The sequence below is a fragment of the Dromiciops gliroides genome, chromosome 4 (assembly GCF_019393635.1).
Source record: "Dromiciops gliroides isolate mDroGli1 chromosome 4, mDroGli1.pri, whole genome shotgun sequence".
Taxonomy (NCBI): domain Eukaryota; kingdom Metazoa; phylum Chordata; class Mammalia; order Microbiotheria; family Microbiotheriidae; genus Dromiciops; species Dromiciops gliroides.
The window spans coordinates 406885949-406911618 of NC_057864.1; the positions used below are offsets into that span (position 1 = coordinate 406885949).

At 35.0% G+C, this 25670-nt stretch overlaps 1 long non-coding RNA gene across 1 annotated transcript in view; it reads left to right on the plus strand.

Annotated features, from left to right (window-relative positions):
- The window catches only part of LOC122726396, a 75736-nt gene extending 53259 nt beyond the window's left edge, over positions 1-22477 (plus strand). Inside the window, exons 2-4 of the long non-coding RNA XR_006352793.1 lie at positions 8066-8163; positions 20880-20987; positions 22406-22477. This is a non-coding gene — a long non-coding RNA (uncharacterized LOC122726396). The remainder of the gene's footprint in view (positions 1-8065; positions 8164-20879; positions 20988-22405) is intronic.
- The last annotated feature ends 3193 nt before the right edge of the window (positions 22478-25670 follow it).

Sequence of the window (25670 nt, forward strand, 5' to 3'; positions counted from 1 at the left end):
CATTTGGACTCCTATAGACTTTGGACACTAACAGTTGTAATTTTCTCATTCTATCATGTTTGCTTTAAATAGATTGGAAAGGATTGCTAAAGTATACCAAAAGAGGTCTTCAGATCTCATTTAAACCTTCCTAGAATTGCCTGTTCTGATATCAGGATTTCTTGTTGATGCACCCACTCAGGAACCCATAGGCTTGAATGAAGATCTACACTATTGCCAGTGTTGTCCCATCTTCCTGGACCCCAAACTCTTTTTTAATTTACCCCTTTTTCTTATTTTCCAGACTACACCTGGTAGAGACTGCAGAAGGAAAAGAAATATCTATAGATAACGTATCTTAACCTTTATTTTCTCTCACAGTTTTGGAGTCATAGACATTTAAATACTTGTTCAAGGGGTTGCAAGGCTCCTGAAAAAATAAATTTAAAGAAAACTCTTGGCATTATAATGGGTGCACACTGGACTTTTGATTTAGCTACTACCTTTTTTTTCAAATGACTTTATAGATGGATATTATTTATATTATCTATAATTTATATATGATCATAATTAAAATACAGTATTCTTTTGAGTGAACTGTTATCATTCCTTCTAAATATAGTAATTCAGTTATTAGTCCATCATAATGGTTTCATAATTTCATAGAAGTGGTGTATAGGGTATCAGGGAAATAACATATGTAAGGAATAAATTTTTAAAAAATCTGATCATACATCAGGAAGCAAACAGTGGACAAACTCTCTCCACTGTTATCCACAAAATAATAAGAGATACCCTCAACACATTGTGTGGACCCCTACAGCAAGTCAAGTGGGGAAATGTGGGCAAGAATCCTACAGGATGGACAATACCGATGGATTGGCGCAGAAACTATTTTATTGTTGTTTTTGCACCACCCCCCCCCAGCACCTGGCACAATGTCTGATACATTGTGGGCACTTAATAAATGGTTATAGATTGAATGATTGTGATTGACTATCTCCTTAAGTGATTACACAGATCCATTGGGGAACTGGAATAGTTTCAGAACTGGAAATAAAATATTAGAGTTGGAAAAAAAAATCTTCTACCTTCTACAACTAAGAGGAAAATCCTAGTCAATGTAACATGGATGTCTTTTTCACCTGGGCAATTACTTTCACAATAATCTTCAGGCTAATTGCTATGGATCCATCTGAAGAAGAGCTCACTCACATTAATCTGCCAAAGCCCCTCTAATTAGTACAGCTCTTAAATTCTGTCCCTTTCAGTTTCCACATTTTGTTACAGAAAAAAAGAATTAATTTTTTTTCTCATTTTGCTGAATTTGTCATACATGGGGGAGTTCTACAGAAGATTTGGCAGAGATGTTTCCATGAAGTCAGCCTGGATGCATTTGAAAGCAGTTTTTTAAGTTTATCAACAGACAGGCAGATGTTTTCTCTTTGGCTTCCAATTTGATAAGTACTTGCATTTAATTTTGGAATCAGAAATGTATATCAAAGATGATTAGAAAGGATTATAATGAGCTAACCTATCTTTTATTAAGCTTAGAACACTGTATAGGAGTTCAGTGAATGGGTAGGAAAAAAAAAAGATCAGGTTCTACTTCCAGTTCTTTCTTTCTTTATTTATTTCACACAGGAAAAATTGAAGAGGTTCAGATAGAAGAAGCTAGGGAAATGATGGTGAAAAAAGACAAGAACAAATGGTAGTGTGGATAAAGCCTCAGCTTTAGAGTCATCAAGACCTGGATTCAAGTCCTAAGTCTGATGTATCCTGGCCATATATACCCTGGACACGTCACTGAACCTCTCAGGGGCCCAGTCACCTCTCTATATAATATTTTAAATTACAGATGCTAGTCACTTGTCCTAATGGAGAATTTCCTTACCAGGAATTCCTTACACCAGTAAAATTACAGTTGTGTCTAGATGTAGTTCCAAAACTCCATGCTTTGCCTTACTTTGCCTCCTTTCACTTTTCCCCTTTCCTCTTTTAAGAAATGATTAAGGGGGCAGCTAGGTGGCACAGTGGATGAAGCACTGACCCTGGATTCAGGAGGACCTGAGTTCAAAACTGGCCCCAGATACTTGATACTTACTAGCTGGGTGAGCCTGGGCAAGTCACTTAACCCTCATTGCTCTGCAAAAAATAAATAAAGAAAAGAAAAAAAAGGAGAAAAAAAGAAACGATTAAGTTCTTTTCCCAGGAAGCATGTCCAAATCTTTCATTAAAGGAGTAAAAGTGAAGCTAGTTTTCTCTGCCTAGTTGTTAGCTATGTGAGAAAATAATCATTAATAATTGATTTCTTAGGGACCCAGGGATCAATTCATTTTCCCCCCATTCCAGAAAGTCAGTTCTCCTTGGGAAACTTCAAATCCCATCTCTGACAAACCCAAGGGAACAAAAGGAATAGAGTATAGATTGCAGAAGAACTGATTGGATTAAACCATACCTAGATAATGAACTTTGCTTTGAGCAACTTTCATGAGAGGTTTTTGTCATCCCTCGAGTTCATTTTGATGTAGACCACTTTCAAGTCAAGTCAACCAATACAGTTGAATGATGATAACCAATTATATTTGTTTGATATATAATAACCCAGTTAACTTTGAACAATGTATAATGACCTGCGTGTATCAAAGAGGATACAAACCCTTGGAAGATGACATGCAAAGGCTTCTGGGACATTTTCTGGGACTTTCTTGGTTCTTGAGACCACATGGTCTCCGTCCTTTTCATGTTCTCTCTTTGGTCTCCTTGAAATCTCATACTTTTTCTCTGGGAGATAACATTAATCTTTTGGGGCTTTTCTCCTGCTTGTACTAACTGGCATGCTGAAGCTCGCTCCCTGATTTCTCTGCCATGGGGTCTGAAACCATGAGAAATTAGGGAGATGTGTTCAATGCTTTACTGGTATAATATTGATAAATGAATAATATGATTACTCCAAACTGGTGTCTATAGTAATTTATTATCAATGCAACAGATATTTGTAATAAAAGTGGTTTTGATATTTTATATATAGGGTGTCCCAAAAGGCTTAGTGCATTTTAAAACTTGAACTATTAAAGCTTCAATTAATGCTATGTATACATTTTTATTATATTCATCTTTGGGGGGGGGGAGAGAATGGAATTTTAGACATTTAGAAAAGCCATGCCATTTCATGTTATAACAAGATATGAAAGACCAATGTGATTTGTCTTTGCATGATGGTACAATGGGGAGAACAAAAAAGTTCTGGGCTTCAGAGTCAGAGGATCTGAGTTCAAAGTAAGGGTTGCCATTACTTCTCTCCCTCCGTGCCCTTGGGCAAATTACTTGACATCTCTAGGCCTCAGTCTTCTTCTGTAAAATGAAATTGGTTTTGATAGCCTCTAAGATTCCTTTCTGCTCTGGGATTTTGATCAGATTGAGTTCCTGCCCAACATACTCTACCTCCTTAACTCCATTTCAATGAATTCTAGACTTCCTTCCAAGCATTTGTTTGGTACCACCTCTTATTGGAAGCCATTTCTGACTTCCCCAGTTTTAGTGCTCTCCTCTTCTTTCAAATAACTTTAGGTTTAATCTGTATGTATTTTACAAATACCTATCTGTATAAATACTCATCTGTATATATATTCCACTAGTAGAATGAAAACCTCCCAAGGACAGGAACCATAGTTTTTGTATTTTAGCCTCAAGCTCTAGTATATAGCAGGTGCTTAATAAATGCTTGATGAATTGATATGAATTGAATCCTACTCAAACAATGTGAACTATGTTCTTGTGGTAGCCAGGCATGAATTTGAATTCCTTATATTAAATCAATTCTCTTTATTCCAAATTGCTACCCTAAAGGAAAATCAAGTTTCTAGGAATGACTCTCTATCTCTTGCTATATGTATAAATGTATTTATATACAAATTTAACTATATATACATATAGACATATATTTATTTAATATAGTATGCATACATTTTTTGTTTTTTCCATATAATATATGCATATGTGTGTGTATATATACATATATTATATATACATATATATGTATATATGTGTGTGTGTGTGTATATATATATATATATATATATATATATGTATAATCACTTCAAAAATTCAAAAGAACCATGGTTTCATCAGTGTGAGGATTACCTTCAATGGTGTGGATCATAGCCCTCCATATCTAAAAAAATCATTATGAGTTGCTGCAATAATAATAATAATAGCATAAAGCTAGTATTTACATGGTACTTTGAAATTTATGAAGTGTCATATATGTTATATTATTTGATCCTCATAACAACACTGAGAGGTACATGCTCTTTTATCCTCATTTTATAGAGGAGGAAACTGTAGACTAAAGATGTTGCATAGGGTCACACCTCTAGTAAGTGTCTGAATCAGAATTTCAATTCAGGACTTCCTGAGTCCAAGTCCTATGCTCTATCCAACAAGTCATCTACTTGAAAATGGAGGAGAGTTTTTATTAACTTCTGGTCATACTTCCAGTCATACTCCATTCTCATGTAGCAGCTAGGTAGCTCTCAGTCAGGACCTACAGTCAGGAAACCCTGAGTTCAAACTGGCTTCAGACACTAGCCTTGTGACTTTGGGTGAATCTCTTAGTTTTAGTCTGCTTGAGTTTGTTCATCTGTAAAATGGAGATAATAGGGGCAGCTAGATGGCGCAGTGGTAAAGCACCGGCCTTGGAGTCAGGAGTACCTGAGTTCAAATCTGGCCTCAGACACTTGACACTTACTAGCTGTGTGACCCTGAGCAAGTCACTTAACCCCAATTGCCTCACTAAAAAAAAAAAAAATGGAGATAATAATAGCACCTACCTACCAGTGTTCTTGTAAGGATAAAATGAGATGATTTGTAAAGGACTTTGCAAACCTTAAAGCACTACATGAATGCTTTCTAACTATTCTTAACTTTGTGAGCCTGCTCACTGTAGATATTAAGATTCTTGCCTTTAGGTCTTGTTTTCCCTTCGGGTCAATATTCTTAGCATTTCCAGTTTCTAATACCTGGACAAAATTATCTTCTGCTGTCATAGTCTTCTAGAACTTGGAGTCACTTCCATATCAAAATGAGACACTGGAGTTGGACTATAATGCAAAATGCATTTGAAATCGTCCATGAAAAACCCAGGTATTAGTATGGAGATTTAAATTGGTAAAAGATGCACAGCTAAGATACATCTGATGTTTTGGGATTTAATATCATAAAATAATAACATTCCTTCAATTTTTATTGTCCAACTCGGATCTGAAATGACATTTGCAAATTGCCCCATTACATCTAGCTGAAATATTGCCACTGAGGGTAGTTAACTCTGTCATATTCTTCCTGTGGCAGTAAACAGATCCCAAGAAATTAAAATTGAAAATTGAAATTCCAAAGTTGGGCAATGTTAGTTAGGTTTCTAAATCCTAACTCCGACTCCCTCCTTTGCTAAAACTATTCTGATTTTCATTTTTGAATTCTGTAACTCCTCCACTCAGGGAAAAGAAAGATTATTGGAATTATTAATTTGTGTAGTTCATTTTTAGCATCCCCCACAATTCAGAGCAACCTAGGCTGACTCACCAAAGATCAGTTTCTTACTTTCATTATTTATAAAACCATGGGCAATCCTTGATGGAATACAATATTAACAAAGTCTTAGAATTTCTGAATGGAAGATATATCATTAAGTACAAACTATTCCAGGAAGGAGGGCAACAAGAGTTCATATTGGCAATACCTTCACTGTGCTAGGGAAATAAATAGTGGCCCTAAAGGGACAATACTTAACAGAAATCATGACAGGTCTAATGAAAATCAGACAGCAGGTCTAAAGGAAATTTAGTAGATTCTGCCTTTCCTCTTTATATCCTTCCCATTTGGTTTCCATGGGAATCTGTGTTTGTGGTGAAACTCAGAGTGTATCTTTTTTTTTCTTTTTAAACAAATGCTTATATTACACTGCTGGAAGTTGTAAAGGAGTGAGGAAGAGGTACTCCCTAGATCCTGATATTTACCAGGGCAGATAACCAAATTAAACACTTTGAAGGTCACATGGAATTCAGGTGGCCCCAGCAGTTGATAAAAAAATTGCAAGTCAGAGGGAAATAATTTGGGCAAAAACTAATGAGTCCCATGTATGATGAAACCATAATTTCCTTCATCAAGACCTATTAACAGTGTTTTAAAGGTGAAAGCAAGATTTCATAACTCTAATATGGGAAATTTGCTTGATATAACACACTTCAAAGCCATCTTCTACACGGATATATGATCAGTAAGATCTATGATTTCTCTAAATTCACAATGGAGTTTCTCAATGTGGGAACTTCCTGTAATAAAACAGGCATCATCATGTATATCATTTAGTAGGTAAGATGTAGCGATTAGCTTGCAGTGCAATTGAGGCAAATGACTTACCCAAGTCACAAACCTTGTATGAATTAGAAATGGAATTTAAATTCACATCTTTCTGATTCCAAGAATAGCAATCTAGCTTCCTGAGTTATTCTACTGGGTTACTCTGAAAATTGAAGTAGGCCAGAAACCATCCTTGTTAGCCTTTTGCTTACTTGTTCATTATCATATTCCTACATTTAGATTTAAACTTACTGATTATTTTCCCCTCAACTCTACATTTATTTTTTTCCCTGAAAAGCATATTGATTTATAAAGACTTCATTTTCTGTTTTTTTTTACTTTAGATAACCACACTCTAGCCATGAAAATAATACTTGATATGAAGACAAATTAACTGTTTAAGGGGAAAAATTTAATTTTTCATAATTGCCCACTTTGTCTTAGCCCCACACTCCCTCTTCTAGTCATTTATTGTTGTAGAAATATTGGCAGTGGCATATGGCCTGAAATAACTCCAGAGTCAACAGAACAAGATTGAACTTTCAGTATCCAAGATTTATTCATCAAAAATGTCTGGGTCCCCAAACATGTTTTATGAGAGTTAAAATGGAAGATATAGTCCCTCTGTCTCAGGTGGCAAGCAGACCATATGTCTATGAGATTTATCCCTTCCCAGACATTCCTGATATTCTGTGAGCCTCCAAAATCATGAGTGATTGCTCCAGAGGGGTACATACTCTATAGCCTGATCCAGTCACAGTACTAATCATCACTTGTAATTAAAATGGGATTTCTAATATGTAGAAGACATTTTTTATGGAAGAAAAAAGAAATCATTACACATCTTTACTATGAAATTTTCAATAATTATGCATTTCACATGAATCTAATTGTAAATGACTCTAAAGGCTTTAAGGGCCTGGATATAAAGTGTCTGTGTTAAAGAATGGTGGCATATGTATAGAATCTCATATACCCAACTTTGTCTATTGTTCATAGACTACAGAAGTTAAGAGATTCATATACTATGTGATCATATATATGTGTGTGTATATATATATGTGTGTGTGTGTGTGTGTGTGTGTGTGTGTGTGTGTGTGTGTGCGTATTTATATATTGCTGAGGCAATTGGGGTTAAGTGGCTTGCCCAGGGTCACACAGCTAGTAAGTGTTAAGTGTCTGGTGCCGGATTTGAACTCAGGTGCTCCTCACTCCAGGGCTGGTACTCTATCCACTGTGCCACCTAGCTGCCCCTATGTGATCATATTTTGATTTTTTTTCCCTTATGATGCTCTCTCCTTCCTAATTCTTCTCTTTCTCTATATAGCTAATAAATTTGTCATGTTGCAAGTCACTTTTTTTGCTCTTTCATTCTTTTTATATGTCCACATTCAAACCACTATAATAGATGTGTGATCTCATCAATGTGGGTAGTCACCATACAGGATATAGATGATGACCCATCACACCTGTCTTGTCTGTCTAACTCTTGCCTAAGTTTTCCTATAAGATGCCCACTGGGGATCTACCTAACCTGTTAAGGGCTTCTTTGAGAAATCTGATATCTTGGACAAGCCAATAATGATGGACTCTCTATCATTATCCCTCATTCTCAACACCTACCTAGCCTAAAGCATATTTTTTTTGTTGGCATAATGCTTTGAACTTCCTTGTTTGTGATATGATGCAGACTGCTCACACTCACTATACTTTCTGTTCTTTGGAGGCTATAGTGTTCCATGACCCTGAACCATACAACGTATTTGTCCATGGAAGATAGAAAAATGGAGTTGAATATGCTTCCTTCTGATATGCTCTATAAAGGTAACTGAATATAAAAGAATTGATTTTTAGTAGATAGGACCCTCTAATCCAATCAAACATTTTGATTGTTCTAAAATTTGCTGAGTCTTTAACATATTTTTTTGCTACAAGTAGACTTGAAAAATTCACAAATACCCTCAGTGACATTAATAAGGATGTGCAAAAATAATTGCCTTTTTAGATGTACTTTTCACATTTTTTTATTAAGAAGATGTATTAGGTTATAGATTCTACTGTATAATAAGTTCTTGCTTGTGTCCTTAGTTTTTTACTCTGTACTGTTACTTTGGACGAGACAAATAATTTAATCTTTTTGGACCTCACTTAACTAGGTAACATGAATCATAGTATTTGTCAAGAAGGATACCTTCATTTTTTAACTCTTAAAACTTTGAATCAACCATAATAATCCTCTACATATACCTTTACTAAATTTGATTAAATATTAATGCCTTCTTCTTAAAATAATAATCCCCATTTTGGGAGGAGACCCTTGAGCACATGACAATCTATTAGGGTATTAACTTAAATAGAATTAAACATCTCACCATAGTTTAGTTGTATCATTTCTCTTTTGATAAGGGTGGTGGTGAAAGAAGGAAATATATACACAAACTATCCTTGCCCTTGAATCACATGAATGGTGATATTTGTCAAAAAGGATGGCTTCATATTCTACTTTTTCTAATCTTAAAACTTTGAATCACCCATAACCCCTTAAGTATTCATTCTACTAAATTTGATTAAATGTGAACATCCTACTCAAAATAAATCCATAATCACTGTTTTGGGAGAAAACCTCTGAGCACTTGACAATCTGTCAGGGGTTTACCTGAAATAGAACGGAACTCCTCACCACATTTCAGTTGTAGTATTTCCCTTTTTATAGGTGCAGTGGGGAGAGTAGGGCATTTATACACAATCTGTCTTTGTCCTTGAATCCCCCCAGAGATAAAGGGTAAAATTCATGTGTTACTTTAAAAAAAGGTTAAAGCTCATTATTAGACCTGTTAGAGGTGTACATAGACAAAGGGCATGGGTATAAGTTGACTATGATGGGATACCTAAAAAAATAAAATTAATGGGTGAGAAAGAGGAATATACTGGGAGAAGGTGAAGGAGAGATAGAATAGGGTAAATTATCTTACATAAAAGAATCATGAAAGCATTTACAGTAGAGGATAAGGTATGTGTGTGTGTGTTTGTGTGTGTGTGTGTGTGTGTGTGTGTGTGCTTGTACAACACTTGAACCTGACACTCACTGGAAATTGTTTGAAAAGGGAATAACATACACACTCAGTTGAGTAGAGAGTTTTTCTTTACCCTATGAGAAAGTTGGAAAGAAAGGGGATATTAGAAAAGGGTCAAGATGATAGAACTGAAGGCAGATTCAGGGAGGCAGTGTCAGGAGCAAAACACTAAAAAATAGCATGGAAGAAAATACAGAGTAATCATAACTGAAAAAAAAAATATAGCCAGGTTCTCTGATAAAGGCTTCAGTTCTCAAATATATAAAGAAATTATTCAAAATTAAAAAAAATAAGAGTCATTCCCCAATTGTTAATGCACAAAAGATATGAACAGGCAGTTTTCAGAAAAAGGAATCAAAGCTATCTATTGTCATATGAAAAAATGCTCTCAATCACTATTGATTAGAAAAAGGCAAATTAAAAAAAAACTCCAAAATACTGCCTCATACCTATCATATTGACTGATATGACAGAAAAGGAAAATGACAAGTGTTGGAGGGAATGTGGGAAAATCTGGACACTAAAGCACTTTTGGTACACTTAAGAACTGATCTAACCATTTTGCAGAATAATTTGGAACTATGCCCAAAGGACTATAAAACTGTGTGTATTCTTTAACCTAACAGTACCAGTACTAGGTCTGTATTCCAAAGAGATTTTTTTTTAAAGGGGAAAATATATATATTTATATACACATACAAACATATATACACATATACATACACACATATATATGTACACTCATACATATCCATATATGTGTATATGCATATATATGCATGTCTATAAATATTTATAGCATCTTTGTGTGTGTGTGGTGGCCCAGAATTGGAAATTGAGAACTGCCAATCAAATGGGAAATGGCTGAATAAGTATATGATTGTGAAGGAATATTAACATACTAAAAGAAATAACAAGCAGGATGCTTTCAGAAAAACCTGGAATGACTTATGTGAACTGATGCAAAGTGAAGTGAGGAGAGCTAAGAGATTGTATTGTAACAAAAATATTATGCAAAAATTAACTGTGAATGACAGCTATTCTCAACAAAACAATAACTGAAACACTTATAATGAAAAATGCTATCCACCTTGAAAAAGAACTGATAGAGTTTGAATGAAGATTGAAGCATTCTTTTAAAAACTTTCTTATTTTTTCCTTTCTTCATCTGCTTTATTTTATGACATGACTATTATGAAAATATGTTTTGCATGTCTGCACATGTATAACCTATATAAAATTTCTTGCTTTCTTAAGGACAGAAAGGGAGGGAGAGAATTTAAAACTCAAAAATTTTTTTAAAGAGGAAATTTATTAAAATTATTTTACATGTAATTGGAAAATTAAAAAAATTAGAAATGTTGCTATGACTGTAGACTAATCTAGATATGTTGAGGGATGAGTAATAATACTATAATAGCTGACATTTGTATAGTGCTTAAAGGATTATAAAAAAAAGCAAACAAAAAACTGAAACAACCATACATATATAATCTCTTGATCCTCACAGCTAGCCTCTGAAGTAGTTTCTGTTGTTATCTGCATTTCACAGATAAGAAAACTGAGTCTGAGGGAGGTTAAATAATCTGTTTTAGGTTATACTGGTTGTGAGTGCCTGTCCTAAACCCTGGGGATCTTACAATCTCACTGGAGAGATAAGATATAAATGTAGTGCAATCACACATTGTTCAAGGTAATAGTAAAAGGAAAACAGAAAAAAAAAAAAGCCTAAATGAAGAGCCTATATAATGGTATAGGATTTCAGAGCCTCAGAGAGATCACTTCAGGTTAGCTTTGTTATGGAAACTGTGAGATCTTGGGCATTATAAAGGATAGTGAACAGCTTAAGTGAAAGTATAGACACACAAAAATCACAAAGGAAAAGTAAGGTCATTTCAGTTTAATGATGACAATGATAACACACCCTCTCCCATTTCATAGTTTCTTTTTTTCCAGGACAAAGAGCCTCATATTCTTCAACTATTTTATTTGGCAAGATTTCAAATCCATTCACCATCATGATCACCTCCCTTTTAGATCTCCAGTTCATCAATGCGTTCCTAAAATGTGGAAATGAGAACTGAATGGATCAGATGTGGTCTGATGAGGGCCAAATGGAATAACATTATCACTTCCTCATTCTGAACTCTATAGAATCATTTAAAATTATTTGATAGTTATCTTTCTCAATCCTTTCATTGTATAAATGAGAAAACCAAGGTCCTAAGAGACCGAATGACTTGTTTAGTCATACATGTAGAAAAAATGAGAGAGCCAGAACTTGAACCCAGGACTTGTGATCTAGTGCTTTTTCCAAGACACTAAATACACTAAGATAATTTTACCTTTTGGGGATTTCAACATAACACTACTGACTCACACTTAGCTTGTAATTCACTAATACCCTAGATCTTTTTTACCTAACCTAATCAATTGATCAATAAACATTTATTAAATGCCTACTGTGTGCCACATACTGTCACCTCTCTCCCTCACTGTACTTGTACAAATATCCCCTATGTAGGAAGTATACAGCCAGAGTTTTGGGAAGAGGTAGAGGCTGGTGCTAATAACTTAGAAGTCACCAACATAGCGGTACCAGCTGAAACCATGTCAGTGAATGAGAGTTTTGAGGAAGAGAGCATACAGAGAAAACAGGAAAGGGGTGAAGACTAGTATCTGCACATAATGGTTGGAAAGAGGAAGAGGAACTATTGAAAGAGTCTGGGAATGAACTCTGAAGGAGTTCTCATAGAGAAGAACTCCCATAGAACTTAAGGATTTGGATCATTGCTTAAGGCAGTTCCAAGTGCTGTAAAAATCAATCCAGTTCATTAATAAAATGGCTTGAAAGGTGACTTCATCTTACTCATTGATAGGACTACTTTACAGGAGGTATTAAAGGAATGTGGCTAAACCCTTTATTAATCAGATGTGATCAGGAAGAGGAAATAGCAAAGAAAAATGAAGATGAATTAAGTCTTTATGACATAGTATAAAGAACACTTGACTTGGAGTAACATAACATTGGTTTAAGTCCTAGTTTGAGGTTGCCACTGACACACCATTTCCCTGCAAATCACTTTAACTCTCTAAGACTCAGCTTTTTCATCTTTAAATTAGAATAATGACATCTAGAACTTTCTTACAATCAGTATGAGAAAATAGTTTTGCAACCCCAAAATCACCAGTGTAAGCATGAATTGTTTCATCTTTGATAGCAAATAACTTTTCCTTCAAATAACAGCCATCTTACATTATGAAAAATGTATAGATAAGACCTATGTACATAGAAAATGTACATGTATTAGAAAATACATCTAGAGTGTGAAAGAAATTGGGTATATGTGTGTATACTCACATATAATATAAATATGTGTGTATATTATACATATATATGTAGCAATTAAGCTGGTGGTTGATTCCCTTAATATTCTAAGAGCAAACACTGTTATCATTATGAATCTCTATACTTGATGAGTCTAATTCTTTCTAGTGCCATTATAGCAGATGCTCCCATTTTCAATTCTCCAAGGACAGATCAGTCTTCTTCATCTCCTCATCCATATTCTAATACACATGCTAAAATTTTAACATGCTGTACTAGCATGAATTGGCAACATAGCTTCTTTTGGCTAACTGGTCATGCTATAAAATTAGAGTAATGCATTCTAAATGTAATACTTCCAAATTAAAAAAAAAAATGAGAGTTTCCTGAATAGTATTTGGGGAGTTATTTGAGAACAGCTTTCAGATAAATTCCATCATGGTTTTCTTCAGAATCTTCTACCTCAGCTAATTGAAATTTTTATCACTTTTTTTAATGCTATTTTTAGATTTTATAACTTCGGGAACTTTTTAACTGAATCAGTGTGTATTTGATAGCTTAAGGGGAAAAATAATCATGAAAAAATTCTAGTTTTTTACTTATGTCAACAAAATGGACTGATCAAAATAATGTTAGCATGATAACCACTCCCCTCATTTAGTGAAAGAAAAAAAGAGATTTATTAAGCACTGACCACATATCAGGAACTGAATTAAGCACTTTTGATGCAAGTATAAACAAGAAAGAGTTCCTGGCTTCAAAGATCTTATGTTCCAAAGTTTGCCTAAAGTACAATTTTACAAAGAACTCACATAAGGCAAGTGCTCATATGGAGGTCAGAAGAAACAATACAAGTACACTCAAAAGGTTTCTCTGAAGACCTTTGAAATTGATCGTTAGGCACTGCGGATACTGGCATAGTACCTCCCAGGATGGTATGCCCACATCAAAGAAGGTGCTGTACTCTATGAGCAAAGTAGAATTGTAGTAGGTCAAAAGAAACTTAATATTTGCAAATGTAGAGATGTGTACTCTAAATGTTCACATGGAATATTTGTGCCCAACCTGTGGTAAAGCTTTTGACGTCATACTGTTCTGATCAGTCACAGTTAGACACACTGCACCTTGACCCCCAAATGATATCATTTTGGTATTTTTTGAGAATGAAGGACAAGAATAACCATTGGAACCTTGACTAGGAGAAGGTTCTGTTCACACTAGGACAATTAATCAGATTAGATTAATCATAATTATGTTTAACATACATTGGACTAGTATGGTCAAAAAGAAGATAAGGACATCAAGCATTATGGAGTAAACAAATATGACATGGAACTGAGTGAAGAATGATGCTCTTTAGAATCTGCATTACAGCCTTTCATTTCTCTTCATCATGAATATTATCTTGCTTTTTGTACACAAAGCTCAGTGTTTGCTCTGTTATTTGGTAAATGTACTAACAAAAGCTATGGAGTACAAAGGAAGGAAGGGGAGGGAATGAAACAAGTTTTAAATACAGACACATTCAAAACCCCAAAGACTTTGAAATTTCAAATAGTTTTTCTCATTCAATATCCATAAACTATAAATTAGGAGCCACCTGAGGCTTCAGGATCTTGTTTAAGTATATTGCTGATATATACTTCCAGTCTTTCATTCTCCTTTTATGTTCTCTTGATTTTCATTTAAGGAGGTGTGGGCTAGACCCAGAGTTATTACCAAAATGGATTTTGAGTCTGCATCTGAAGCATTATACACTACCTCCCTGAGGAAGCTAAAATAGATATTCATCAAAGTGTCTTGGTGAATAAAAGATAAATACAAACTGGTAATAACAATAACAACATATCTATATTTTTAAGCCATTGAATCTATATTTCACTTCAAAATTTCTTCTCACCATTACTCATCTTTAAAGAAAGGTTCTTAATAAAGTTCAGTGAGATGACAAAGGAAACAGGATGCTGTAAGTAATAGATGGCTTAGAAAGCTGTCTTAAAAGACAAGTACACCTGTGAGCAACACTTGGCAGACTGGTGGGACTTTTATGGATAATTACATTACCCAGGCTCTCGTAATGTCAGACGTAATGTAATAAATAGACGCCTCCATTTGGCCGTTCCTTCTAATCAAATAGAGTCATCTATGACACAACTCTTTATTTCCCTGGTTTGTATAGAAATGATGCCTTTTAGTCAGCCGCTCTTTACTTAGCAAAATACTGCAAACACAAGCATTTTCTCCCCTCCACAGTATTAATTAAATTACATAAAACTGGCAGTGTTTAAATTCTGGCATCTGTATTGTCTCACTTAATTACATCCCTGGACTCCTTTCAAAATTCTTTTACTTGCTACAGGGACATCTATTGGTGAAAACACAGTGAATCAGATGTAAGGGGATCTAGTGTTTTTATCTTTTTCCCTCCTCCCACACTGACATTCCCTGTGGGCCTGGTTCTTTCAGCCTATCTGTATGCAGCACTTCCACAGAGGTGCTAAGTGGCTGTAATTACACAGCATAAGGGAAATAGCGGGATGATGTAGACTCATTTTAGATTAAGAGAATTTAGAGCTAAGAGCTTTATAAATAAAATCATCCTTTCAGTACTGTGATAACTCCTTTTAAAGTACAAGCGAGCTGCCCTATAAGTGGAAATGATGTTTTGGGTGTGCTCTCCTGTTGTTTCAGTAAGTAACTTACTCAAATTACCTAGAAGGAGTCATTCCACATTGCTCACCCATTACTAAAAACACAGACAATGGCACACCTAACAAGGTGATGAACAAAAAGGTCTATGTGCACATGATCTTTGATTTTTAGTGGCTTAAGTAATGATGCTGGTGGGGACTAGAGCATATAGAACAAGTCTGAAGCAAACTTTAGGAATATTTCACTGTCAAAATATTAAGGGACTAATTACTAAGTGATGATTATCTGTGTTCACTCTTCATTTTTTCATACTGACTTTTCCCTGTCCATTGCCCAACAGCAAGTTTCAGAAGCTTTTAACTAATCAGCTCTAGAAACATTTATTAGACACCTACTAAGTTCAGTGCACTGTACTAGGTATTTGAAGAAATACTAGGTAAAAGACAAAAACGGCCTGTCCTTAAGGATCATATTATTAGACTATAGAAAAGTATGATTCAAATTAGAATATGTTAATTCCCAAGAGAGAGGCAACATAGTATAGTTGTTGGAGAACTGCCCTTAGAGTTAGTTAGACCTGGATTCAAGTCTCTCACCTCTGACACATTGGCTGTGTGACTGAATAAATCAATGAACTTCAAAGTGCCTGAGGCAACTCTACACTATAAATTACAATGATGCTGATTTCCATAAAAATGAAATCACTAATCCAATTGAAAAACACACAAAGAAAAACAAAATAAAATCATTCATAATAGAGGGCTAAGTATTATGAGATCAGATACAGGAAAGATTATACTTAGTTGTGAGTATCAGAGAAGTTTTGAAAATGCCATTTTAATCAAACAGGGAGTATTTGAGTACCTACAAATTGCTTTAGAAGAGGGACCTGGGTATCTGGAGAGTTTAGATTAGACATAGTCCCTGCCTCTGTAGAGCTTATAGGCAAGGAAAGGGATATTACACAGATATTGATAAATCTATATTGTACAATAATACAAAATCAGTTTATAAGAAAGGGACAAAATCCAAAAGAGTAAAAGTTATCATTCAATTGGGAGAATCACAGAATCTCAGAGTTGGAGAGTACCCCAGGGGTCTTTTAATCAGAGGTGTGCTGGTACTGCTAATAGGTTCTTCAAAAAAAATTTTTTAAAGTTTAATTTGCATTACTAACATTTTTCCCCCACCATTTTCCTAAATCTAGACAACCAGCAAAACAATAAGTCAAGCCTAGATTTATAGCATTTGCTGATATCCAAGGTGTAAATGCTCACACTGGATGTTTAATAACAAGACCTCTGAGCTGGTATGAGCTTGACTTCAGCACACTTCTGCTTCTAATCCATTGGGACCTGAACAAGTATTCTTTTTTAACATCTCTAATAAGAGATATACCTTAGGCAGATAAGTGGCACATTAGCTAGAGTGTTGGGCTTGGAGTTCAGAAGGCATGATTGAAAATCTGGCCTCTAGATATTTGTTAGCTGTATGACTTTGGGCAAGTCACTTAACCAATTTGCTTCAGTTTCCTCAACAGTAAAATAGGGATAATAACAGAACTACTTTCCAGGGTAGTTTTGAGGATCAAATGAGATAATTGTTAAGTACTTAGCACTTAGTAGATAGTAGATGTTTAATATATGCTTGTTTCCATCTTTCCACTTTTTTTTTTCAAATACTTACAATGAAGGGGAACTTATCACAACCCAAGGCAGTACCTTTTACTTCTGAATATTGGATTCTTTACATCTTCCATGCATTAATCCCAGTTCTGCCCTTTGGGGCCTGGGAGGACATATTTATCCCCCTTCCCATGGTATAGTCCTTCAAATGCTTGTGGCTGTTATGTTCTGCACTCTCCCCATAACTTCTTTCAAGTTAAACATCTCAAATCTATTCAAATAAATTCTCATTATCACCTGAAGTTGAGGTCTTCCATCATCCTAATTGTGTTGTTCTGGTTGCTTTCCAATTTGTCAAAGTACTTCCTAAAACTTGACTCTCAGAACTGAATAAGATATTTAAGATGTGGTCTGATCAGGTCAAAGTACAGTGGTACTATTTCTATGACCAGGGCTGGAAATGTTCATTTCTCAATATTGCTACTCATTATTGATTTTTATGCTCATGGGGAAAAAAAGACAGGTAGAAGACAGGCAGGAGGTTGAGGTTATTGGACTGTCTTATTAAGAACTTTCTTTTCCTAGTTTGCTACTCCACTTCTATGGAGGCCAGGGCTGGAGCATCTGCAGAGGTAATCACTTGGTTGAGTATTCAAGGGGTTTATTCCCTGCACAGTTGCAATGGGGCCAGGATGGAAACAAAGGCAGTGATTTGGATGTGCTGCTAGTCTGAGGGTACCAGGGGAGGTTGTGATAGAGGTGGTGCCTGTAGTTTGTCCTCCCTTGCCACCGAAGTATGGACTATTACCTGTCTCTCCAGTTGGGCATCTTGCTACTGTGGTCTGGTTGGTGTTAATTGGTGATGTTGTAATGATGGTAGAGTCTTCATGGTGTTATTGCACTGAGAAATTGCTACTTAAATGGAAGCAAGACTAGTGATTTCATGCAGGGCAAATACTGCTACTCCAGGGGCATTTGGATATACAGGGTTTTGGACTCTATTCACTGGGGTCTGAGGGAAATTCTTTATTTAGGTGATAATGGTTGTGGTTTGACTTAGCTGGCACATGGCAACTCCTGTCTCTCATCCAGCAGCATAAATTGACCTAATTTATCTAATATAAGTGATAATTGTAATGTGTGCAAACCATTGAGATCTTAAAGAGAGAATAAAGATTTGAAATAGTTATGGGGGAAGATACTGATGGGTCAATAAGAGTAGAGTGGAAGGGTGGATAGACAGCAAAAGCTAAACTGATATAATTTACAAGCTTGAATTATGGGAAATTAGCTTGATTTTAAAAAAATACTTTCTTCAGTGTTAAGTATTCTTGGAATAGCAACAGAGGGATATGATTGTTTCAAAAAAGCTGTAAGTAGGAACAAATTCAGTTGAGTGGGAAGAAGGGACCATGTCTCTAATGTGTGTTTACTGATTTTCATGGTTGACATAATCTGACAATAGAGATAATGGAAGTTCAGATGGTTGAAGAATTGACTGAAAGCTCTATACCCCTGAACTGTGATTCAGATGTGGTTATAGGCAATGGTGTTGCCAAACAGCATGTGGTCCTTCATCCATTGTTATTACAGGGGTACTCTGTATTCGTCTTCTGCCTGTTTCCCATATTCTCTCAGTGTTAAGGGCTTTGAAAGCTGCTGTTTCCTCTGTTACTACCATTTAGTCCCACCACTGGTGTTTTATCCACATGGATTCTGGACAAGCCTCTGCCCTGGTATCACAGATCTCTCTTTCCAAACACCTGAGTTTTCTTGACCTAGAATAATGTCTCACTATGACTTCTGTTTTGACTTTGCTAATCTAGAATTTTATTTGAGTTGTTATTTTAAAGTTGTTTCGAGGGGAATGTTAGGAGGGATCAACTGAGTGCTGTCTCTGCTCTACCATCTTGGAATCAGAGGAGGCACATTTTCAAGAGAACCAACCCTACCACTTTCTATCTTTTTGACCTTAGACAAATTACTTAAACTCTGGAAATTCAAGGCAAAATTGTATTTCAGTGACCTCTAAAGGTTGGAAGAAAATTTTAATGATATGATATTGACAAATGACATCAACAATAACAATAACAGATAACATTTATATAGTATTTTGAGGTTTGCAAAGCACTTTACAAATATCTCATTCTGTCTTTAAAACAACTTTGGGTGTAGAAACTTTTATTATTCCCACTTTTACAGATTAAAAAAAAATGAGGCAGAGTTTAAATTACTTGACCAGGATGACATAGCTAATAAACCTCCAGGCAGGATTCAAACACAGGTCTTCCTAATTCCAAATCCTACAATCTATCAAGTAGACCACCTAACTGCTCAACAGAAGAAAGTTTAAGAAGGCATAGTAGAAAGGGAGGGCAGAGCAGGATAAGGAAAGAAGAGGGCTAGGACTGAGTTTAGTTATTAAGGTGGTGGGGGAGGGGAGGAGCATGATAAACATTCCCAAATCAGCAGTAACACAATAAAAAAGGGATAAAACACACAGAGAGTCTTAAAGGCACAGTTATCCAAGATTGTATCCCTCTTCATGACTTTAATGTTATACTTATTTATGTGGGACTCTTGGCAGGAACAATTCCAAACCAAGGATTCTCTAAAAATCACTTTGATTTGGGTGTGGAATGTATGATTTGACTTTTAAATCATAAGATTTATTTTCCTAATTGTTGGTTTTAGGCTAATTTTAAAAATAATTCACATTCCCCAAGCACTTAACAGAGGAAGGCAACCCAGAAGCATACTTATAAAAAATTAAAACAGGCTAGAAATGGAAATTGTCTACAGATAATTCATGAAATAGAGAAAATCTACATGCATATCATTGAATGCTTATTGTATACAACTTTCATGGCTAATGTAAAAGCCAGGAACTGTAAAACAACTTTTTTTTTAAACCTAATGGGTGTCTAACACTATTTGTTTGATGATAAGAATGCACATCCAAATGACTTAATGATTAATTCATAAGTATAAAATAAGAGTTTGCATCTCTAGTCTTAATAGCAAGAAATTATTTGATAATATGTGGTTGGAATCAGAAAAGTCATATTTTTTCTTAGGTCATATATTTCAAGAGTACTAATCCTGTACTAATCCTATTACTTTCTACCTGCTTTATCTCTGGACCTTAGTTTCCTCAGCTATAAAACTCAGAGTTAAATAAGCTGATTTCTAAGATACCTTCCAAGCTCTTAAACTGGGATTATAGAGTTAATATTTTCTGTTAATTACTTTTGACATATTTGTTTTATTATTTTTCTAAGACCTTTATCCACATACTTTTGTTGCAAGTAGCTTCTATTAACTAGACAATATCAGAAGACTGTATAATGCTATTTCAGCATATGGGAAATAACAAAATCATCTTTAAGATAGCCATGCTTATTGTATTTTGAAAGGATAACTTCTAAAAGGTAGCATTGGGTATCTAAGAACTTATTTCACATCCCTAAGTAACTGTAATTTTTTTTAGTGTTAACAGGTAAAAAATTCATCAAAAAGTATTTATTAAGTTCTTACTATATGCCAGGTTTTCCAGTTGATTCTGGGAATACAAAGACCAAAGGAAGATATCCTCTACCATTGAGTGGTTTACATTCTCACTTAAGTAGACTAATTGGGGACCATACACTAGAAGTCAATGGAAATAATTACAATAAATTCATAAGCTAACTAGAACATTGAATTATTCTGAGAATGAAATTCAATTCAACAAGTATTCATTATATACCTACTATATACAGATAGAGATTCAAGGATTAAAAAACCAGTACTTACCTTTAAAGAGATTACTATGATATTTCAGGAACTATTTTTTGCCTTTTTTGTATCACCAAAATTTAGCATATTGTCTTGTACATATAAATGTGGGACACATTCAGGAGACTCAACTGGTTGAATACAGAAGCTAAGAGAAGAGAGACTCAAAGATGACCAAGGATTTGTCCCCAGGTAGGAAGTTCAATTTTGTCCTTTCTTTAAACAAAAGTTTATCATAAAATTCCACACAGAATCCTTATATATTCGTTGGGATAATAAAGCTTGTATTTTCAATAGTAAAACACTTTACTTGTCACATTTTGAATTTCATAAAATCCTCAATAAGTTATTTGACCTCTTATATTTTAAACTTGAGAGGAAGAAATTGAGTGTATTTTGTTTTAGCTGATTGTATTTTTAAAAAGAATACTTATCTGCCTCATGGAGAGAGTAAACATAAAGGAGATGGATATAATATTATTTAAAATGTGCAGTGTAAAATTACATATTGAAAGCTATGGCCCATTAATGTAAATTATATTGCAATGAAAATATCTAATTATCTCTCCTAGATAACAAATAAAAATGTAAATGATTTAATCTAATGGTAATAACATTCCTATAGAGAAGTGGGACAATTAGGAATCTAGAATAAGGCCAAAAGTAGAATATCCTGTGGATTTCCATAATACAAATCATTATGCTAAAATTTCTAGATGTTTCTCTAGATAAAGGCTGGGGGAAATATATGATCCATTGTCGATAATTTACCTCTAGTCATAGAAGAAGTATTTCTCAACCTCATTAAAGCAAATACTTCTGTCTATATCCTTAATTTTCAGGGAGACCAAGTAGAGGCTACTAAAAGAGTATTGTCAAGAAGTAATGAAGGCCTGTTTGAGGATGGTGGCCATGTGAGTGTATAGAAAGGAGAATTCTAGAAATGTCATATTTGGAAACATCTAGACATATAGGAAAGAGTCTCCCTATATTTATTTGTTTTTTGTGGTTTATAAATCCCATTATTCTACAAATAGTTAAATTGACGTATAATCTATTTAAGAATTAATGAGCCTAGTTTTTAATTCTCATGTGAAAGAGAACAGTATATTATTGTAAGAACATTCACTCTAACATCCTTTGCATGTGCAGGGGTATACTGTTAGGTAAAGAAAAAAACACACAACAATTTCAAATCTGCTACAGGACAAAGTTAATAAAAGCTTACACAATAAAATGGAAAATTGATGTTATAGTGATCAGCAGATTTCATTTTAAGAACTCATGCACTGTTTGATTCTGTGTTTCTTCCATCAAACGTTATTTCGTTTCGTTATTTTCTATAATCTTAGTACGAAGTCCATTTCAATTCTAATGGTATAGTAGAGAAAGTCTGGAGAATTAAAAGAAAATAACCTAGAGAGGAATGAAGATCTTTCTTTAGAGGAGAGAATCTTTAATATTGGATTCTTATCAGAATTTGTAGTTAAATAAGTATGTGCCATGCAATTGAACTATTCAAAATTCACTATTCAAATATCTGTAGATTTTTTTCTTTATTACATGAATCTGTAACTTCATTAATGTTTGTACTCCCTCCTCTATTACAGGTAGCAATGCATGTATGTCATCTGATTTTGTGGAATATTTTTCCATGCCCTTCCATAGTTACTTTGTGAAGGAACTCTGAGCACAAGGTAGGCCTTCCTGTGGGATTTTTGCTACTTCATGGGTACCAGAATAGCACTGGGGATGACCATCTATTATTCTGTTATAACCCAGTCCAATCTACCAATCCAAAGCATTTATTAAATATTTAACCGTGTAACTACCTTGCCAAATAAGTTATAGCAGCTCTAATCCTGAATGATCTGGAACTATATAGAAAGGAAAGCAATGCTTTCCTTTTTTAACCTTTAATTTCCTTTTTTTCTTTCATTTCTATCCTTAACAGTGCCTTTATGCCTCTTATTGGTTGTATCATTATTGTTAATATAATACAACTTACTTGCACCCACCATATCTATTGTCCTTTGGTTCACCCATGACCTTGATTCTTTTTTTTTTTTGCAGGGCAATGAGGGTTAAGTGACTTGCCCAGGGTCACACAGCTAGTAAGTATCAAGTGTCTGAGGTCAGATTTGAACTCAGGTCCTCCTGAATCCAGTGCTGGTGCTTTATCCACTGTGCTACCTAACTGCCCCCCACATGACCTTGATTCTTAAGACATGTGCTGTTTCCTGATTTGTGGTCATATAGAATCAAATTCCTGAGTATCTCCAATGTAATTAAATAACCAGCCCCTTTTTAAAGTGCTATCTGGACATTAGTAAGCAGAGGCATAACCAAGTAATAAAATATTTTATCTTCATTTGTATAACTACAGTGCCAAATAGAACATAATCCCAGGTGGGCTGCAAAACCAGCCTCAGAAATTGAATTCACACTTCTTTGTCCTTTATGTCTTTACCATGAGTTGGATGCTACTTGTTTCTCTAGGACTGCAGAGCCTTTGTCATCTTTTCCCACCACTAAGGATGTGTGAGTTGTTAGATAATTGGCTGAGTATCAACAGTACTGTTCAGGGCCATTAGGTTTTGGTTCTGCAAAAACAATGAAGAACCTTTTTACACTAGAGAAAAAACACAATTGTCTTTCTCTTACAAAGGAGTATCTAAGTAAACTATAAGTTTCTCTTAGTCCTAAAAATAAATATGGTTCTGATTTTTTATTTGAGGAGAAACTTAAAATAAAAGTAAACTCTGAAAAGTAATATGGCTTCAATAAAGGACATTAATTTCCTATTCAAAAAGTAATGCTAGACTTTCCAGCCTAAGTCATTTAATTTGAAAAAAATATGGAAACATTTGGATTTTCTACCCATTTAGTGTGGTCAGTATAACTATATCTGATTATAGAGATAGAGTTAGAGACAGAGATTGGACCTGTGATTTCACATGTCTGGAGAACTTCAGGCTGGGAAAACTCCCTCTATGAAAAAATATGCCTTCTCTGCAACTTAGATTCTGATTATTGTTTAGAACAGAAGTGGCAAAAACGTGACCAGCAATTGCATGTAGCCCAAAATGCTCTCAAGAGTAGCCTGACCAAGATTGAAATATATCTGGAAAATATTTAACAAAATAAATAAAAATGTAATAAAACATAAATAATATTAATATGTTTTTTCTTAAGTCAATGCATGGTTTAGTGGCTCCTGTTACTATTTGAGTTTAACTCTATTGGTTTAGAGGCCTGAGAAGTTAAATGACTCATCCAAGACCACTTAGTTAATATGTATCATAGGTGATACATGAACTCAGTTTTTCCTGGGTTAAATACCAGCATTATAAACACCATACCATGTTATCAGAAAGTCTTTTTGTTTGTCACTTAGTTTATCATTCTTTTTGAGAGTACCTCATTAATTCTTTTTTTTTGTGTGTGGGTCAATGAGGTCAATGACCTGCCCAAGGTCACACAGCTAGTGTCAAGTATCTGAGGTCAAATTTGAATTCAGTTCTTCCTGAATGCAGGGCCAGTGCTTTATCCACTGTGCCACCTAGCTGTCCCCCACCTCATTAATTCTTGATCAAAATTGAGGCAATTCTGCTCATCTAATCTCAGTGAGAGTCAAAATACATTTTCTAAAAAGAATATCTGGGGGCAGCTAGGTGGCACTGGCCCTGGAGTCAGGAGGACCTGAGTTCAAATCCTGCCTCAGACACTTAACACTTACTGGTTGTGTGACCCTGGGCAAGTCACTTAACCCCAATTGCCTCACTAAAAATTAAAAAAAAAGAATATCTGTGTCATGCATTGTGGAGGGTAAAAAAATAAAAGAGCTACTAGAGGTGAGCTCTCTTAGAAGATCAAATGATGCATGATATCTTGATGTTGCAGAAGAAGAAAGGGAAAAAAAATCCCACTAAAAATCTTACTTTTTGGTTGTTCAGTCATTTCAGTCATGTATGACTCTTCATGATCCCATTTGGAATTTTCTTGGCAAAGATACTGGAGTAGTTTGGCATTTCTTTTTCCAGCACATTTTACAGAAGGGGAAATTGAGACAAATAGGATTAAGTAACTTGTCAAATGTCACATAGCTATTAGGTATCTGGGGCAGAATTTGAAATGAGGTCTTCCTGACTTCAGGCCTGGTGCTCTATCCACTGTGCCACCTAGCTCTCCACCACCAAAAAAAATCTTACTTAAGATCTCAAAAAAATATAGCTATCTGTGGCCATTTAACTTCAGGGTGAGTAGCACTACACATCTTAATATGTTCAGAGGGTGAGGGTATTGCATAGCACAATAACTCGCAATAAAAATATTAATAGTTACCCACGGTTTTACAACACTAGACCATTTACAAAATACTTTCCTCAAAGCAATCCTGAGAAGTAGGTCTTGGGACAATTCTCTCTAAAATTCTAGATCATATAATCAACTAGAAGGAAAACTAGATATTTTCCCGAGTCCCCACTAATTCTCAAAAAAGCTTCAAATGACTTTCATTACCTAGAGGGAGAACAATTACAATGCAATGCATGAGACAAAAAAGAAAGAAACCCAACAAAGTGACAACCTTATGAAATTATAGTGGAGAGTGCCAGTCCTTCACACACTCACTTAGCAACTCCTTTATTTCCTCTAAATTTTCTGATACACATGAAAGCAAGATAAGAGTGAAGAAAGTTCTCTCTTAAAATAAACATGTGAGATGATATGAGAAGTCATTAATTCTAGTGGGTATTTTAGAAGAGGAAGGATTGCTTTGCATCTCTGTCTGTCTCTCACTCCTCCAGATTAGATCAGGTCAGATGCATTTGGTAGGTTCTTGATAGGATCCCCAACAGGACAAAACCTGAAGAA